Consider the following 7,042-nt stretch of genomic DNA (forward strand, 5'->3'; position numbering starts at 1 on the left):
CTGAGGTATTGGGGGAGCAGTTTCTGAGGTATTGAAGGAGGACTATCTGAGGTACTGAAGGAGCATTGTCTGAGCTATTGAGGGAGAACTACCTGAGGTACTGAGGAAGCACTGTCTGAGGTACTGAGGGAGCACTTTCTGAGGTATTGAGGAAGCACTTTATGAGGTATTGAGGGAGCACTTTTTGAGGTATTGAGACGGCACTTTCTGAGGTTTTGAGGGAGCATTTTCTGAGGTATTGAGGGAGCACTATCTGAGGTACTGAGGGAGTAAGTTCTGAGGTATTGACGAAGCACACTCTGAGGTACTGAGGGAGAACTATGTGAGGTATTGATGGAGCACTTTCTGAGGTATTGAGGGAGCACTATCTGAGGTACTGAGGGAGCACTTTCTGAGGTATTGAGGGAGCACTTTCGGTGGTATTGAGGGAGCACTATCTTAGGTACTGAGGGTGCACTTTCTGAGGTGTTGCAGAAGCAATTTCTGAGGTATTGAGGAAGCACTTTCTGAGGTATTGAGGAAGCACTTTCTGAGGTATTGAGGAAGCACTTTCTGAGGCATTGAGGTTGCACCTTCTGAGGTACTGAGGAAGCACGATCTGACGTACTGAGGGAGCACTCTCTGAGGTACTGAGGGAGAACTATCTGAGGTACTGAGGGATAACTTTATGAAGTATTGAGGGAGCACTTTATGAGGTACTGAGGGAGCAAGTTCTGAGGTATTGAGGGAAGCACACTCTGAGGTACTGAGGGAGAACTATCTGTGGTATTGATGGAGCATTTTCTGAGGTATTGAGGGAGCATTTTCTGAGGTACTGAGGGAGCAAGTTCTGAGGAATTGAGGGAGCACTATCTGAGGTACTGAGGGAACAAGTTCTGAGGTATTGATGAAGTACTCTCTGAGGTACTGAGCGAGAACTATCTGCGGTACTGAGCGAGGACTATCTGAGGTACTGAGGGAGCACTTTCTGAGGTATTGAGGAAGCACTTTCTGAGGTATTGAGGGAACACTCTCTGAGGTATTGAGGAAGCACTTTCTGAGGTAATGAGGAAGCATTTTCTGAGGTATTAAGGGAGCACTATCTGAGGTACTGAGGGAGCAAGTTCTGAGGTATTGAGGAAGCACACTCGGAGGTACTCAGGGAGAACTATCTGAGGTATTGAAGGAGCACTTCCTGAGGTATTGAGGGAGCACTATCTGAAGTACTGAGGGAGCATTTTCTGAGGTATTGTGGAGGCACTTTCTGAGGTATTGAGGGAACACAATCTGATGTATTGAGCAAGCACTTTATGAGGTACTGAGGGCGCACGTTCTGAGGTATTGAGGGAGCACTTTCTGAGGTATTGAGGGAGCACTATCTGAGGTATTGAGGAAGCATTTTCTGAGGTATTGATGGAGCACTATCTGAGGTGTTGAGGAAGCACTTTCTGAGGTATTGAGGAAGCACTTTCTGAGGTATTGAGGGAGCACTTTCTGAGGTATTGAAGGAGGACTATCTGAGGTCCTGAGCGAGCATTTTCTGAGGTATTGAGGGAGCACTCTCTGAGGTACTGATGGAACACTCTCTGAGGTATTGAGGGAGCACTTTCGAGGTATTGAGGGAGAACTACCTGAGGTATTGAGGGAGCACTTTCTGAGGTACTGAGGAAGCACGATTTGTGGTAGCGAGGGAGCACCTTCTGAGGTATTGAGGGAGCACTATCTGAGGTACAGAGGGAGCATTTTCTCAGGTTTTGAGGAAGCACTTTCTGAGGTATTGATGGAGCACTATCTGAGGTATTGAGGGAGCACATTCTGAGGTATTGAGGGAGCAGTTTCTGAGTTATTGAAGGAGGACTATCTGAGGTACTGAGGGAGCATTGTCTGAGCTATTGAGGGAGAACTACCTGAGGTACTGAGGAAGCACTGTCTGAGGTACTGAGGGAGCACTTTCTGAGGTATTGAGGAAGCACTTTATGAGGTATTGAGGGAGCACTTTTTGAGGTATTGAGACGGCACTTTCTGAGGTTTTGAGGGAGCATTTTCTGAGGTATTGAGGGAGCACTATCTGAGGTACTGAGGGAGTAAGTTCTGAGGTATTGACGAAGCACACTCTGAGGTACTGAGGGAGAACTATGTGAGGTATTGATGGAGCACTTTCTGAGGTATTGAGGGAGCACTATCTGAGGTACTGAGGGAGCACTTTCTGAGGTATTGAGGGAGCACTTTCGGTGGTATTGAGGGAGCACTATCTTAGGTACTGAGGGTGCACTTTCTGAGGTGTTGCAGAAGCAATTTCTGAGGTATTGAGGAAGCACTTTCTGAGGTATTGAGGAAGCACTTTCTGAGGTATTGAGGAAGCACTTTCTGAGGCATTGAGGTTGCACCTTCTGAGGTACTGAGGAAGCACGATCTGACGTACTGAGGGAGCACTCTCTGAGGTACTGAGGGAGAACTATCTGAGGTACTGAGGGATAACTTTATGAAGTATTGAGGGAGCACTTTATGAGGTACTGAGGGAGCAAGTTCTGAGGTATTGAGGGAAGCACACTCTGAGGTACTGAGGGAGAACTATCTGTGGTATTGATGGAGCATTTTCTGAGGTATTGAGGGAGCATTTTCTGAGGTACTGAGGGAGCAAGTTCTGAGGAATTGAGGGAGCACTATCTGAGGTACTGAGGAAACAAGTTCTGAGGTATTGATGAAGTACTCTCTGAGGTACTGAGCGAGAACTATCTGCGGTACTGAGGGAGAACTATCTGAGGTACTGAGGGAGCACTTTCTGAGGTATTAAGGGAGCACTATATGAGGCATTGAGGGAGCAATATCTGGTGTACTGAGGGAGCACTTTCTGAGGTATTTAGGGAGCACTTTCTGAGGTATTGAGGGAACACTTTCAGAAGTACTGCGGGAGCACTATCTGAGGTATTGAGGGAGAACTATCTGAGGTACTGAGGGAGCAGTTTCTGAGTTATTGAGGGAGCACTTTCTGAGGTATTGAGGGAGCACTTTCAGAAATACTGCGGGAGCACTATCTGAGGTATTGAGGGAGAACTATCTGAGGTATTGAGGGAGCACTATCTGAGGCATTGAGGGTGAACTATCTGAGGTATTGAGGCAGCACTTTCAGAGGTATTGAGAGAGAACTATCTGAGGTATTGAGGGAGCACTATCTGAGGTATTGAGGCAGAACTATCTGAGGTATTGAGGAACACTATCTGAGGTACTGAGGGAGAACTATCTGAGGTATTGAGCGAGCACTTTCAGAGGTTTTGAGGGAGAACTATCTGAAGTATTGAAGGAGAACTATCTTAGGTATTGAGGGAGCGCTCTCTGAGGTATTGATGGAGCACTTTCTGAGGTAGCACTTTCTGAGGTACTGAGGGGACACTTTCTGAGGTATTGAGGGAGCACTATCTGACGTACTGAGGAAGCACTATCAGAGGTACTGATGGAGAACTATCTGAGTTATTGATGGAGCACTTTCTGAGGTATTGAGGGGGCACTTTCAGAGGTACTGATGGAACATTCTCTGAGGTATTGAGGGAGCACTTTCTAGGTATTGAGGGAGAACTACCTGAGGTATTGAGGGAGCACTTTCTGAGGTACTGACGAAGCACTATCTGAGGTATTGAGGGAGCATCTTCGGAGGTACTGAGGAAGCACGATCTGAGGTACTGAGGGAGCACTTTCTGAGGTATTGAGGAAGCACTTTCTGAGGTATTGAGGGAGCACTTTCTGAGGTATTGAGGAAGCACTTTCTGAGGTAATGAGGGAGTATTTTCTGATGTATTGAGGGAGCACTATCTGAGGTACTGAGGGAGCAAGTTCAGAGGTATTGAGGAAGCACACTCTGAGGTACTGAGGAAGAACTATCTGAGGTACTGAGGGAGAACTATCTGAGGTATTGATGGATCACATTCTGATGTATTGAGGGAGCACTATCTGAGGTACTGAGGGAGCACTTTCTGAGGTATTGAGGAAGCACTTTCTGAGGTATTGAGAGAACACAATATGATGTATTGAGGAAGCACTTTATGAGGTATTGAGGGTGCACTTTCTGAGGTATTGAGGGAGCACTATCTTCGGTACTGAGGGAGCACTTTCTGAGGTATTGAGGGAGCACTATCTTAGGTACTGAGGGTGCACTTTCGGAGGTGTTGAGGAAGCACTTTCTGAGGTATTGATGAAGCACTTTCTGAGGTACTGAGGGAGAACTATCTGAGGTACTGAGGGAGAACTATCTGAGGTACTGAGGGAGAACTATCTGAGGTATTCATGGAGCACTTTCTGAGGTATTGAGGGAGCACTTTCTGAGTTATTGAGGGAACACAATCTGATGTATTGAGGAAGCACTGTATGAGGTATTGAGGGAGCACTTTCTGTGGTATTGAGGGAGCACTATCTGAGGTACTGAGGGTGCACTTTCCGAGGGATTGAGGGAGCAGTTTCTGAGGTATTGAGGAAGCACACTCTGAGGTACTGAGGCGGAACTATCTGAGGTATTGATGGAGCACTTTCTGAGGTATTGAGGGAGCACTATCTGAGGTACTGAGGGAGCGCTTTCTGAGGTATTGAGGAAGCACTTTCTGAGGTTTTGAGGGAACACAATATGATGTATTGAGGGAGCACTTTCTGAGGTATTGAGGGAGCACTATCTGAGGTACTGAGGGTGCACTTTCTGAGGTGTTGAGGGAGCACTTTCTGTGGTATTGAGGGAGCACTATCTGAGGTACTGAGGAAGCACTTTCTGAGGTTTTGAGGAAGCACTTTCTGAGGTATTGAGGGAGGACTATCTGAGGTACTGAGGGAGCACTTTCTGAGGTACTGAGGAAGCACGATCTGACGTACTGAGGGAGCACTTTCTGAGTTACTGAGGGAGAACTATCTGAGGTACTGAGAGACCACTTTCAGAAGTATTGAGGGAGGACTATCGGAGGTACTGAGGGAGCACTTTCTGACGTACTGAGGAAGCACGATCTGACGTACTGAAGGAGCACTTTCTGAGGTACAGAGGGAGAACTATCTGAGGTATTGAGGGACCACTATCTGAGGTATTGAGGGAGGACTATCTGAGGTACTGAGGGAGCACTTTCTGAGGTATTGAGGAAGCACTTTCTGGGGTATTGAGGGAGCACTTTCTGAGTTATTGAGAAAGCACTTTCTGACGTATTGAGGGAGCATTTTCTGAGGTATTGTGGGAGCACTATCTGAGTTACTGAGGGAGCAAGTTCTGAGGTGCTGAGGGAGAACTATCTGAGGTACTGAGGGAGCACTATCTGAGGTACTGAGGGAGCACTTTCTGAGGTATTGAGGAAGCACTTTCTGAGGTATTGAGGGAACACAATCTGATGTATTGAGGAAGCACTTTCTGAGGTATTGAGGGAGCACTATCTGAGGTACTGAGGGAGCACTTTCTGAGGTATTGAGGAAGCACTTTCTGAGGTATTGAGGGAACACAATCTGATGTATTGAGGAAGCACTTTATGAGGTATTGAGGGAGCTCTTTCGGAGGTATTGAGGGAGCACTATCTAAGGTACTGAGGGTGCACTTTCTGAGGTGTTGCGGAAGCAATTTCTGAGGTATTGATGAAGCACTTTCTGAGGTACTGAGGGAGACCTATCTGAGGTACTGAGGGAGCACTTTCTGAGGTATTGTGGAAGCACTTTCTGAGGTATTGAGGGAACACAATCTGATTTATTGAGGAAGCACTTTATTAGGTACTGAGGGAGCACTTTCTGAGGTATTGAGGGAGCACTTTCTGAGGTACTGAGGGAGCACTATCTGAGGTACTGAGGTAGCACTTTCTGATGTATTGAGGCAGCACTTACTGAGGTATTGATGGAGCACTATCTGAGGTATTGAGGAAGCACTTTCTGAGGTATTGAGGAAGCACTTTCTGAGGTATGTAAGGATGACTATATGAGGTACTGAGGGAGCATTTTCTGAGGTTTTGAGGGAGCAATCTCCGAGGTACTGATGGAACACTCTCTGAGATATTGAGGGAGCACTTTCGATGTATTGAGGGAGGACTACCTGAGGTATTGAGGGAGCACTCTCTGAGGTACTGAGGAAGCACTATCTGAGGTATTCATGGAGCACTTTCTGAGGTATTGAGGGAGCACTTTCTGAGGTATTGAGGAAGCACACTCTGAGGTACTGAGGGAACACAATATGATGTATTGAGGATGCACTTTATGAGGTATTGAGGGAGCACTTTCTGAGGTATTGAGGGAGCACTATCTGAGGTACTGAGGGTGCATTTTATGAGGTATTGAGGGAGCACTTTCTGAGGTATTGAGGGAGCACTATCTGAGGTACTGAGGGTGCACTTTCTGAGGTGTTGAGGAAGCAGTTTCTGACGTATTGAGGGAGCATTTTCTGAGGTATTGTGGGAGCACTATCTGAGGTACTGAGGGAGAACTATCTGAGGTACTGAGGGAGAACTATCTGAGGTACTGAGGGAGAACTATCTGAGGTATTCATGGAGCACTTTCTGAGGTGTTGAGGGAGCACTTTCTGAGGTATTGAGGGAACACAATCTGATGTATTGAGGAAGCACTGTATGAGGTATTGAGGGAGCACTTTCTGTGGTATTGAGGGAGCACTTTCTGAGAGACTGAGGGTGCACTTTCCGAGGTTTTGAGGAAGCACTTTCTGAGGTATTGAGGGAGCACTTTCTGAGGTATTGAGGGAGGACTATCTGAGGTACTGAGGGAGCACTTTCTGAGATACTGAGGAAGCACGATCTGACGTACTGAGGGAGCACTTTCTGAGGTATTGAGGGAGCACTATCTGAGGTACTGAGGGTGCACTTTCTGAGGTGTTGAGGGAGCACTTTCTGTGGTATTGAGGGAGCACTATCTGAGGTACTGAGGAAGCACTTTCTGAGGTTTTGAGGAAGCACTTTCTGAGGTATTGAGGGAGGACTATCTGAGGTACTGAGGGAGCACTTTCTGAGGTACTGAGGAAGCGCGATCTGACGTACTGAGGGAGCACTTTCTGAGTTACTGAGGGAGAACTATCTGAGGTACTGAGAGACCACTTTCAGAAGTATTGAGG

This window comes from Chiloscyllium plagiosum, unplaced genomic scaffold (assembly GCF_037043375.1).
Source record: "Chiloscyllium plagiosum isolate Xiang-an unplaced genomic scaffold, Cpla_swu_hap1 HiC_scaffold_50, whole genome shotgun sequence".
In the NCBI taxonomy this organism is placed as follows: Eukaryota; Metazoa; Chordata; class Chondrichthyes; order Orectolobiformes; family Hemiscylliidae; genus Chiloscyllium; species Chiloscyllium plagiosum.